Here is a 12136-nt window from a genome sequence, read left to right as displayed (position 1 = left end):
TCATGCTCTCTGTCTCTCGATATCAAATTCTCTTCTTTTCCCACTTTCCAAGTTGAGTGTTTCCCTGACGTCTCTTCTGGTTCTTCTGGGAAAATAAGCAGACATACTTGAGACCTCTCCTTGAGGAAAACTCAAAGCTCTTCACAGAAAGCATGAAACAGATTACGAACTCCGTGAATACAAAGCAAACAGTCAGAGCTTGGGTCCACGAAGAAGACTTGGCTAAAAAGGAACATTGCCTTGGAATCGGGCACCAGAAACCTTGTAGTTGACTGTGTCACTTGTGTCTTCCTGGGGCTAGCGGCCTAGGTCTGATGGGTCTGTCCACTGGGGTTAAAAATATTGGCTTAAGGCTGAGTGACGATGCATGAGGTGCCTGTTTCTCCCAGTGTCCTCACTTGACTTTCCATCCAGGCAAACCCTAAGTCTCTTGCCTCCAGACCTTCTCTTGCTTATGCTGATGGTGTACAACATGTCTTGTGCAATGGAGATTGTGCCTTGAATTTTGGATGGACTCTTTTTTGCCTTTGCCCTTCACCATTCTCTCTCTTTCCCGCTGGCTCCAGTTGCTTAGAGATGCTCTTCGATTCAATCAGAGCCTTGGTGATTCTCTCGGACTTTTTTGCACACACCATTATTACCACAGAGCAGGTGTTAACTGCTCACTCAGCAGGCCTGAGAAATCTGAAAACAGTATGGATAGGATTCACCTGTGTTGTTTTCTGGACCAGCTTTGGAATCACCCAGGGATAGGTGCTCCCTTAGGGTTCTAGAGGAACTGGTGTCACCATAACTACTCTCGATGGCCCATTCTTGGCCTGGCTGGGGACCTACGTCCTAGACAGACTTCCCTCAGGATGTGGGAGTGAGGGTTGCTGCAACACCTGGGCTGCGTCCAACTCCAGGGTGTCAATCATTGATGCTGGCACAGAGAGCTTTGCCATGAGTACTCCTAACCTGGACATTTGGGCAATTGTTATGTCAAAAAGGAAAGACTGCCAAGGGGAAGTCCTTGACCCTTTATAGGACTGGTGCTCCGTCTCTGAGACCCCTTGACCCCTGTTCTGCTAGCATCCTAAGACTATTTTCTTCCAACCTCCTCCGTAGCCACCTTTGCCCAGCACCCTTGAAATTCCCCTTTGGGCCTGCCTAGTCTTCTGTGTGAAATCGAATCCATAGGTTAACAGAGCTGATGATCACAATTTCCACCACTCAGATTAAATCTTGGGTTTCTGGGTACTCTGCTTTCCTTGGTAAATTCTTAGGCATATTTCTGTTGCCATGTCCATTTCAAATTGAAGGCACCAACATCCAGAGCCTTGGACATTTAGATGGATTTACTCAGTGTCCAGTGTGTGTGGCGGGGGTGGGGGGGAACCAAAGCCACGTATTATATGTGATTTCTCTGGGCTGAGATTTAGGTCATTTGGGATCAACCTTAAAACACAAATGAGGACCTCCCTGGTGGTGCAGTGGTTAAGAATCCACCTGCCAATGCAGGGGACACGGGTTAGATCCCTGATCTAACCGGGAAGATCTGGGAAGATCCCACATGCCATGGAGCAAGTGAGCCCATGCACCACAACGACTGAGCCCATGTGCCACAACTACTGAAGCCTGCACACCTAGAGCTTGTGTTCCACAGCAAGAGAAGCCACTGCAATGAGAAGCCTGCGCACTGCAACGAAGAGTAGCCCCTGCTCACCGCAACTAGAGAAAGTCTGCATGCAGCAATGAAGACCCAAAGCAGCCAAAAATAAATAAATTAAATAAATAAATTTTAAAAAACATATCTATTACCTCACATAGTTACCTTTAAAAAATAAAAACTAGGGCCTCCCTGGTGGCGCAGTGGTTGAGAGTCCGCCTGCCGATGCAGGGGATACGGGTTCGTGCCCCGGTCTGGGAGGATCCCATATGCCGCGGAGCGGCTGGGCCCGTGAGCCATGGCCGCTGGGCCTGCGCATCCGGAGCCTGTGCTCCGCAACGGGAGAGGCCACAACAGTGAGAGGCCCACATAACGCAAAAAGGGAAAAAAAAAGAAAATTAAAAAAAAATTAAAAAAATAAAAACTAAAACACAAATGAGTACAATTGACCCTTGAACAATGCATGGGTTAGGGGTGCGGATTCTCCATGCAGTTGAAAATCTGCATATAACTTAACCCTAACCCTGTGGTTCCTCTGTCTCCATGGTTCCCTCATATCCCCGGTTCACATCTGAGGATTCAACTAACCTCAGACCATGTAGTACTGTAGCATTTACTTACTCATGCAAAAAATCTGCGTAGAAGGGGAAAAACCCATGCAGTTCAAACTGGTGTTGTTTAAGGGTCAGCTGTAGTAACCTGGGCAAGTAAAAGGAAGAGATTCATCTAAAGATTGTATATGGTTTCTTTCTTGCTACTTTAAAATTCTGTGATTCTATTTTGCTGTAGGAAGGCCATGTCAAGGTGAGTTAGAAGTGGAGATGACTTAAAAATACAGTTCTAGGAAAGCCTTGCTTTCATACAGGAACTTTTGTGAGTCCTTCGGGATGGATGATTGTCTTTTCTCTCAGATCTTCCCAGAAAGATTCCCTCTGTAACCCTCTTTTTTTTTTTTTTTTTTTTTTTTTTTTTTTTTGGTACGCGGGCCTCTCATTGTTGTGGCCTCTCCCATTGCGGAGCACAGGCTCCGGACGCGCAGGCTCAGCGGCCATGGCTTACGGGCCCAGCCACCCTGCAGCATGTGGAATCTTCCCGGACCGGGGCACAAACTTGTGTCCCCTGCATCGGCAGACAGACTCTCAACCACTGCGCCACCAGGGAAGCCCTGTAACCCATTTTTAAGTTTTATCTCCCTGAACATAGACTAGTTCCTCAGAGTGTCCTTCCCTCATGTAAGATGATTTGTCCTTTGGGGGCATTTTCAGATAATCTAACCTTGTATCTGCAGAAAAGGCAGATACGAACGTTAGGATCCTGGCTTTAGACAAGCATATACACCTAGAGTTTCCATTTATTGTTGACCGATTTCTTAGCACAGTTCATAGCAGAAGCAGAGAAAATATCCCATCTGGTGAGACTCCCAAAATGCAGATGTATGTTCCTTTTCGTGGTGAGAGGGGTGAGGTATAAGCGAGACATTTTGCATGTCTAGGCTGGATGGAAAAGTGTGCATTTTTTGCCCTAGGGAAGTCTAACCATAAACTTGAAGTCCCAGTTTTAAATGTTTAGATTTACTCACTAAGTGGTCCATATTAGGGGCTTATAGACTGATTTTTGCCTGCTTAATTGAACTCTAGTCAATGTGCAGTCAGTTGCTCCTTGACCATCTTATGCTAGAAGGCTTTTTTTTTTTTCCATCAAAGATGATAGGGTGATTCAGGAGGTCAAAGGGCCTGGGAAAAACAAATAAAAAAACATTTCTCCAAGCTAAGTAAGTAAAACACTCCATGAAAATAATGTTAGCAAAAATAGTAGGTAATATCTATTGAGTGTTTACTCCATGTCATGCACTTTGATAACTACATATAAAGCTCATAACTGCATTTCTGTCTCCATTTTGGGAAATTAAAAGCAACAACAACAACAGTTGAAGATCAGAGAAATATTAAGTAACTTACCAAAGGTCATGGATCTGGTACTCGGCAAAGTGGAGGGTACAAGTCTGTCTGACTCCAGTACCTGTGCTCTTTACCCACAGGCCATGAGGCTTCTAGTCAAAGGATGCACGTTCTGCCATCTTGAATTTGTGAGTCTTGGGAAGGAACCTTCCGTTGGGCACCATGGACAAGGAGAAGGGAATTTTGTGGTTGTGGACTTCTGAGAATTAGACTATGTGGCTGCCTTGTTGCTGCTGTTATATCCAGGGGGTTGAGGACAGCTTTCTCACCATCCCCTTAAGCAGCTGTCCTAGGAGGGGGAAGCAGTGGCCAGGAAGCTGGGTGTGCTTCAGTTTGTTTCATCTTCAAACCCCTTAATGCCCTTCCCTAGGGGACTGGAACTGAAATATCTGGCGGGTAAATCCAGTCTTCCTCCATGGCCCAATAGCCAACATTCTCTATAGTTTCATACAATATAACATTTCTGGAATTAGAGGGAATTCTTACAGACTGTCTAGCTCTGTCTTGTTTACCCTCTGCCCATTTTACAGAAGAGGCCTAGAGATGTTTGGGGGCATGCCCAAGAAAGCATGAGTAATTAGCATCACCACCAACAAATACCTTGAATTTTCTAATTCCCAGGACAGTGCCCCTTTCATATCACTTGTCAGAGGCAACCTTTACAAATCCTGCCCTTTTTTTTTTTCTTGCCTTCCTGCTTAAATTTCTCATTGTTTAAAAGTATCTCCTCTCTACTCCTCCTAAGTTTTGCTCATTTTTCCCTTCATTGTGTCTATGACTCTTCCTGTGCTATTTTTAAAGGCACATGAATGTTGAATAATGTCCATTCCTACAGCTAGTTTTAGTTTGTATTTTCTTTGTGGCAGGGAGGGAAAAAAGTATGAAAGAAATGTGGGCTATGAACAGCTGTTACTGAGTTCTCCAAACAGGAAAGTGCCCTGGGCTATTTATAAGCCCTGCTTTCAAAGATGCAGGATGGGGCATTGCCTTTTACCCTTGCAGCGTGCTGGGCTGTGTTTTCCAGGGTCCAGTTGAGAAAAACCTTAGTTATTGTTTCTTCAAGGGTTTGTCTCCCCCAAAGAGGGACCCAGCCAATGACTGCCCTTGTGAAAAAGTGTGGGAAGACTGAATTACAGGAAACACAATGACCTATTGAATGAACTGGTATCCATCAATGATTCTAGTGAATAGATTATGAATTGTTTTTACCAGACCCAAAACAAGCTTTTCATAATGCCTGACACTATTTAACTATATCAAAGTCTGGGCTTTTTGCATAACTGCTGAGGGGAATAGCTATTTTTAAACGTTCACTACTCAACCTGTTATAGAATAAAATTTTTGCTAACCTAACAAGGTCAATTCAGCTGACTGAATCTGAGTTCTATATTTACATGTGTTGAATGCTAACCCATCTGTAGTCTGATTCTGTTTCAGACAGTATGTTTAAGAGCTTTTAGTCATTAAATTGCAGGTAAGGGTACAAAGGATTGCCAAGAATGTACCTCAGGTGACAGAACGAGTGTTTGTCCTCATTGTCACATGACCAGCTCCACATTGTTGGAGCTTGAGCTTCCATTCCAAAAGAATAAAAAAAAAATCATGACAGTGATGCTGCTGTTTATAGCAACAACAGCAATAATAGTGAAAGATTTCAAATGAAATCAGACCAAGAACTGAGGGGTCTTCCTTAAGATCTTTTTTCTTTAAAAATAAACAAGCAAACAGGGCAAGTGATATTTACCCACTTTGGCATTTAGTGTAGTCACTGGCAACTCAGCTTTCTGAGAAAGAATACAATGGACTTTTATAGGAGGATCAGAGACTAGCTATGGTCTATTCTCTTCTACATATTTTCTATGTAATCTAGTCTGTGTATTTTCTTCCATGTCATCTGTTCTTTTTGGACCTCATCACTACCAGTGTCTACATAGCAGCCCTTTGACATAGACAGAGACATGTGGTGTCTGTGTGTGTGTGTGCACACACGCACACGTGGACACATATGTCTGCATGTTTGTCAATTAGCTACATAATTTGGAAATGATTCACTCAACTTCCTTAGCCCATAGTTTGCTTCTTTCAGATGGACGGATCATCCCATCTACCTCACAGAGTTGTTGGGTATATCTTATGTGGCAACTGACTCGAAGACATCCTTGAAAGTTACAAGTTCTGATCTAGCATAAACTAATATCTTGTTAATGGAGTTTATTAATTTTGGGCTGACTCTGCCATCCCAACATTCAGCAAATAAGATACCCCAGGAGATGTTTTCCATGACTGTTGATAAATTTAACCAAGCTATCCATATACTGTTGGGTTCCTTTACAGTCAACTCAGGCCTGGGAGAAGAGCCAATGTTAATAGTTTATTTTGTGGCCATGAAACATTTTTTCTCACTGAAGTTAATGGGCTTTAGTTTATGACTTTGACCTTGCCAGTAGTTCCTAGCCAAGTGGTAATGCTGACACTGAGGCCATATCTCTAGTCTCTAAAGTTTGGAGACCCTGTTGGTTTCCTTAGAAGAGTCTGTATAGTCCTACAAGCAAATATGGATACTTCCTCACAAATATGGTCATCTAGAAGCTGCCAAAATCTGATAAGATTGATCAGTTTCATGCTTATGGGTAAATCAGTCCATTTGGAGAGTTCTTGGAACACACCAGCCGTCTGCCTTTCCACACTTCAGTGGTTTAGAGAGCCAGGTGTGCGGTCTAGGGGAGGAGGAGTTCTAGCCTAAATAGTTCCTTTAGAGTGCCTTACCATCTTTCTTTTCTCCTACAGAAGTAGTATCAGTGTAATTACATAGTCATTGTTTGTTCATTATTTGTCTGTTTTCTTTATGACTATAAGTTATTTGTGGTCAGGGAGCATGTTTGTCTTATTATTCCCTGCTATTACCCAGCACATAGCCATTGAGTGGCACATTGAAGGCCTTCATGAGTGAGTAAATAAATGATGGCATGGTAGACATAAACAACATCAGGCCAGAAAGGGAAGGGTTTGATTTCTTCAATTTGCAGATGAAGAAATGAAAACAGGGCCTCCCTGGTGGCGCAAGTGGTTGAGAGTCCGCCTGCCGATGCAGGGGATACGGGTTCGTGCCCCTGTCTGGGAGGATCCCATATGCCGCGGAGCGGCTGGGCCCGTGAGCCATGGCCGCTGAGCCTGCGCGTCCGGAGCCTGCGCGTCCGGAGCCTGTGCTCCGCAACGGGGGAGGCCACAACAGTGAGAGGCCCGCATACCGCAAAAAAAAAAAAAAAAAAAAAAAAAAAGAAAAGAAATGAAAACATAAGAATATTAATGATTAGCCTGACTTGGCCATTTTTGTTAGTGGCAGTGTTGGGTTGGGCTTCTATCTTGATTTCCCCACTTAGTCTATGGTTCTCTTTATGAGGTCATGCTTATATTAGGATTATAGTCCATCCGTTCATACTATTTTATTAGGGAGAGATTGGGGAAAAGGCATCCTTTTCTGTTCAATGGGGATCAGGACATGCCAGCTTGCTAGCAGCATCAGGTGTCCCTAAGGAAGAACTTACTCACTACTGAGATATTGAAACATGAGCAGTGAACTCTGCCTGCCTTGAAATTCCTAGAAGCAAATCACAACCACATGAAGACAGGGACTAAGCCAGATGGTTTCCCCTCATCCTTTCCAGCTTTCTGACTCAATCCCGATGATTCAGCCAGGTTGGAAATAACTTCCCATCTTCCCCCCAGGCCTGTCCCCCACAGAAGAGCAATCAGAACTACAATAATCAAGGATCAAATCCATCATTTGAAAAGTCTTTTTAAACTTTTTGAAGGGTTTTTTTCAAAATGGAGGATTTGGACACAATAATGGTCCAATGATTTCCCATCCAGGCTTTTCTTCCAAAACATAAATCCAAAGGAAATTAGTAGAATAAAGTTATAATCACAGGCACTAAAATTTTAACTGCTAAGGCAATATTTAATGTTCAGACTTGAGACTCTAGCCATGCCTGGTTTTCAAACCTGGCTGAATATCAGAATCACCAGGGAAACTTGGTCCAACCTGCCAGAGATCTGCTTCAATAGTTTTACAGTGGGACCCTGGAATCTTCTTTTTTTTTTTTTCCATCAAAAGCCCCCTGGGTGATTGTAATGATGAGCTGCATTTGGAAGCAACTGTTCTAGAAAATCGTAAGAAACTTTCCAAATGGCAAGTTCTGTTTTTGAAAGCATTGTTCAAAAGCAAACCCATTGTTCAGGATTCTATTTTAGGAGATAAAAGGTCCATTTCTGTGTAGGGTATTGGCAAAGTTCTCAAAAAGTTATTCATCTTTAGTGAAATGTTGGATTTTTCTTAGCATTTTTTTTCTTTTAGAAACCCAACAGAGTGTAAAACACACACACCAGGGTGGGGGGAGGGGCATCTTGGACTCATTTGCAAGTTTCTTAGTCAGTGGATTTTTATGATCTTCTTGGCATTGGGTCAGCTAGACTTAGACTGCTCCTGTATGGAGGAGTGCTGGGAGCCCAGGAGTCTCAACTTTGTTTCAACAATTCTTTAGTGTAGTTTATGTAGCATATTAACTTGTGAGTTAGACTCACACAGCTGGAGAAATCATGACAATAAAAGATACAACAGATTAAGAATTAACAAGGACCAGATGCACTAGAGTAATGTAGATTTTCCTATTTGGAATTTCAGATGTAGATTTTAGAAGAATGACCACTATTCAAGGCTATACTTGTGTATTTGGAATCACTCAGTAATTAGGTAGAAGATAGATGATAGGAAGAAAGAAAGATGATAGCTAGATAGCGAGATAGGTGAATAGATGATAGATATACTTGGACTTAATAGGAATCTAACCTGTTTATGTCAAGTGACAATGGAAAGCTGTATGATTTAGTGGATAAACAGAGTCTTGGGAAATCAAGAGACATGTGTTTGAATCTTGCATCTGTTCTCCAGTTCCTTACCTGGAGAAGTAGAAAGCAATTTGTGTTTTCCTCCAAAGATCACTCTATCACAGGAGTGGTCCTTAAGTGAGAAACAACAGAAGGTAATGATTTCAGAGAGTGGTGGGCGAGCTAAGAGAGAAGGCATAAAATCATATGGTGTCTTGGTTTTAGATGCCCAGCCAGTCATCAAGGAAATGCTGGATTTCAGCACTTCATCATGCCAGGTGTGGGCATTGGCAGAAACACCGTGAATCACTTGCCAGATGACTGTACAGTCCACCCATAATGTTAGTTTTTTAAGAGCCACTTAATAATACTGTCAGATGTTTCAGAATTTCTTGCCATCTAAAGCAACAACCACACTGATCATCAGCAAGATTTGTATATTTGCATATGTGCAGAACTTTCCTCCTATTATTCAATGGTATAACATGGATCCACTTGAAATAAAGCTATACATCACTACAGGGTCTTTGGTGGTAAGAAACAGAAATAGATGCTGGCTGAACTATACAAGTGGAGCAAGAAAGTTACTGGAAGAATAGAAGATAGTATCAGAGCGAAAGCTGGATAATCTTGCCTTGGGAGGGATGGGCAGACGGCAGTTTGGGCACCTCAGTATGAAGAACTGTCTTCACCTGGGCTTCCTCCAAGGCAGAGCATAAGTCAAGGGCTTCACAAGGGCTTCCTCCAAGGCAGAGCCCAAGTCAAGTCAGAGCATAAGTCAAGAACAGGCAGCTCATTTGGGAAGTGATTCCAGGGAACACCAGTAGGGGGATACGCAAGGGTGAATCAGAGGAGGAGAAGACGACCATGCAAAGGTGTGTTCATGAACTGGTCGCCACTGTGGGCAACTGGTGGTCCACCTGTCTGGTGCCTTCTGAAGAGTAACGTTGTCTACTCAAGGTGTGGAAGGTACACCACGAGCCCTGTGCTGTCTCTGTGGGGTGGACTCCCTTTCCCTTCCGGGATGGGCATGTCTGCGTGTGCCCTTGTGCGGAGGGCTCTAGCTGCAGCATTAGTGAAGCTCCACGGCAGAATAATGGCAAGACCCTTCCCCAAAGGAAAGACCTCGAAAGGGTGCAATTACCAAAAGATGGGGAGACACGGAAGCAAGCCAAACCAGCAGACATTCCTTAACTGAAGCTTGAGGGTGTGTGTGTGTGTGTGTGTGTGTGTGTGTGTGTGTGTGTGTGTGTGTGTGTGTGTGTGTGAGAGAGAGAGAGAGAGAGAGAGAGAGAGAGAGAGAGAGAGAGAGAAACGTTTGATGAGGACATTAGGACCTGGTAAGTTACTCATAGTCCCCAGGCTTTCAGTCATGCGGTTCCTTGTACCCCTCCCCCATTCATCCAAATCTTAACTAACCCACGGCTCCCATCCTCCGCTCCGCCTTCCAGAGTGACCGATTTCTCATCAGAAATATGTGCTTTTGTTCTTTTCTCTAAAGTCTGATCACAGGGTCTTCCCCACCCAGGTTAAACTTCAGTGATTCTCTAGAACTTTAATGTTTGATTCAGTTCCTTTCCATGTGGAGAAACTTGAGTTTTAACAGTAGCCAGAACGGAGCTAACATGATTATTCCACCGCTAACTGGTTATGCTGTGTTCTCTTGGGAAAGTCACTCCTTGTACCTTGAGGCTACTTCATCAGTAGAATGGGTATAATAGTAACCACCTTATACGTTCATGAAGATGACATTAAAGTGAACTGTTTACTTTGGCAAAGTAACTGAATAGATGTTAGGCGCTAATAATTATTAGAATTATTAGTTCCTCTGCATTGATAACAAGGACTAGGCCTTAGACTTCTTTTGAACAGTCCCAAAAATCTTAGTTCAGAACGAGTTCTCACTAGGATTCAGGGACACTTGGTTATTCATGCAAACTCAATTGTTGGAAACCATGCGGCAGAGATTGGCAACTCTTGTGATCCATGGGGCCTATCTGTTGATGTATTTGACCATTACACATCAATTTTAAGAACTGAATGAAAGGCCAACAGTGTAAAACTCTAGGTATTTCGCTCATAAAAATATGGACTGCTGCTTCTCTTAAAATAGTTGGCTCACCTTTCTGTGTGGTAAAATTAATTGGACCTGGTGTCAGCTCCACACTTTAGAAAGACATGGATTCTCCAGTTTGCCACAGTCCTCAGCACACCTTAACATAATCTTTTGCAAGGTTTTCTTTACACATTTTTTGTGTCTCCCCAATCTTATGCATTTCTGTTTAAAACTTCAGCTTATTCATGAGGATAGAAAAAAGATGAAAACTTAAAATGCATTTTAGTTGACTGGCAGAGTGGTGAAACCACTATCCTGAATGTCTTTTTTTTAAAAATATAAATGTATTTATTTATTTATTTTTGTTTGGCTGCGTTGGGTCTTCGTTGCTGTGCACGGGCTTTTTCTCTAGTTGTGGCGAGCGGGGGCTACTCTTTGTTGTGGTGCATGGGCTTCTCACTGCGGTGGCTTCTCTTGTCATGGAGCATGGGCTCTAGGCTCACGGGCTTAAGTAGTTGTGGCACATGGGCTCAGTAGTTGTGGCTCGCGGGCTCTCGAGCGCAGGCTCAGTAGTTGTGGCGCACAGGCTTACTTGCTCCACAGTGATCCCGGACCAGGGCTCAAACCCGTGTCACCTGCATTGGCAGGCGGATTCTCAACCCCTGCGCCACCAGGGAAGCCCTGTCCTTATCTTAAATATTTGCTGGTTTGTGTGTCATCAGTGCTTACTCAGATAACTGTTAGAACATCTGTGTGAGCCCCGGAGGTTTGCAAAGTGGCCTGGCAGACTATACTTTATGGGATCTTCACCCAGAATCCTGCCTTTTGAGGTGACAGGACAAGTGGCATGATCATCCCTATTTAACGATAAAAAACCTAGCTTCTGAGGGATTATAGAAAACCTCAGTGTCCCAGTACTAGTAAACAGTGGAATTACTGACTCCAAATTCAGGGTTGTGTTTATGTCTGGTGAAGGAAATTTTAAAGAAAGCAAAGGTCATTGCCCTTAAGGAGTTCATTATCAAATGATATTTCTGGAAGAATGCAAGAAAACATATCAGGAATATGTATTGGAAATACATGTAACAGTGCAAAACTAGCTACTGGTATGAATGAAGTGCAGGGGGCTTGTTGGTATGATTAGGGCCAGGTGAGATTCATCGTGATAGATGTGAAAGAGAAAGTGAGTTTGAAACCACATTCTGAAGATTTGGTTCTTTTTGCAAAGGTTCATATTTTCCCTCTGTGTTTTAAAGGTATTGATATAATGTGGATCCATGTGAAACTGAAAAACACGAGGTTGCCTATGGAAAACACTGTCATGTAAATGTCATTAAAACTCAGTAATTAAGTGGAAGATGTATAAAAGTCATGGGCAGGGCACCAAAAGCAGCTTGGCCTTCCTGGAACAGAGAGAGCAGAATGTCTCAGCTGAAATAAATCAGCAAGAAGATTTTATCAAAGGGAGGAGGTTCAGCTCTCCAATTGCGTGCTAAGGGCAATGGCCAGAGTTCCCTGACCTTGAGCCTGTAGCAGGGGCAGCCAACTAGTCAGGCCACTGGGTCAGGACAACTAGACTCAAGGTCAATG

The 12136-nt window shown here is 43.3% G+C and overlaps 1 protein-coding gene across 2 annotated transcripts in view; it reads left to right on the top strand.

The window, feature by feature from the left end:
• NCKAP5 (NCK associated protein 5) overlaps positions 1-12136 on the top strand; it is a 991644-nt gene that overhangs the window by 86099 nt on the left and 893409 nt on the right. The window lies entirely within an intron of this gene.

The sequence above is a fragment of the Mesoplodon densirostris genome, chromosome 8, assembly GCF_025265405.1.
Source record: "Mesoplodon densirostris isolate mMesDen1 chromosome 8, mMesDen1 primary haplotype, whole genome shotgun sequence".
NCBI lineage: Eukaryota > Metazoa > Chordata > Mammalia > Artiodactyla > Ziphiidae > Mesoplodon > Mesoplodon densirostris.
The sequence above is the reverse complement of the archived record's forward strand: the minus strand, read 5'-3'. Positions and strand labels throughout refer to the sequence as shown.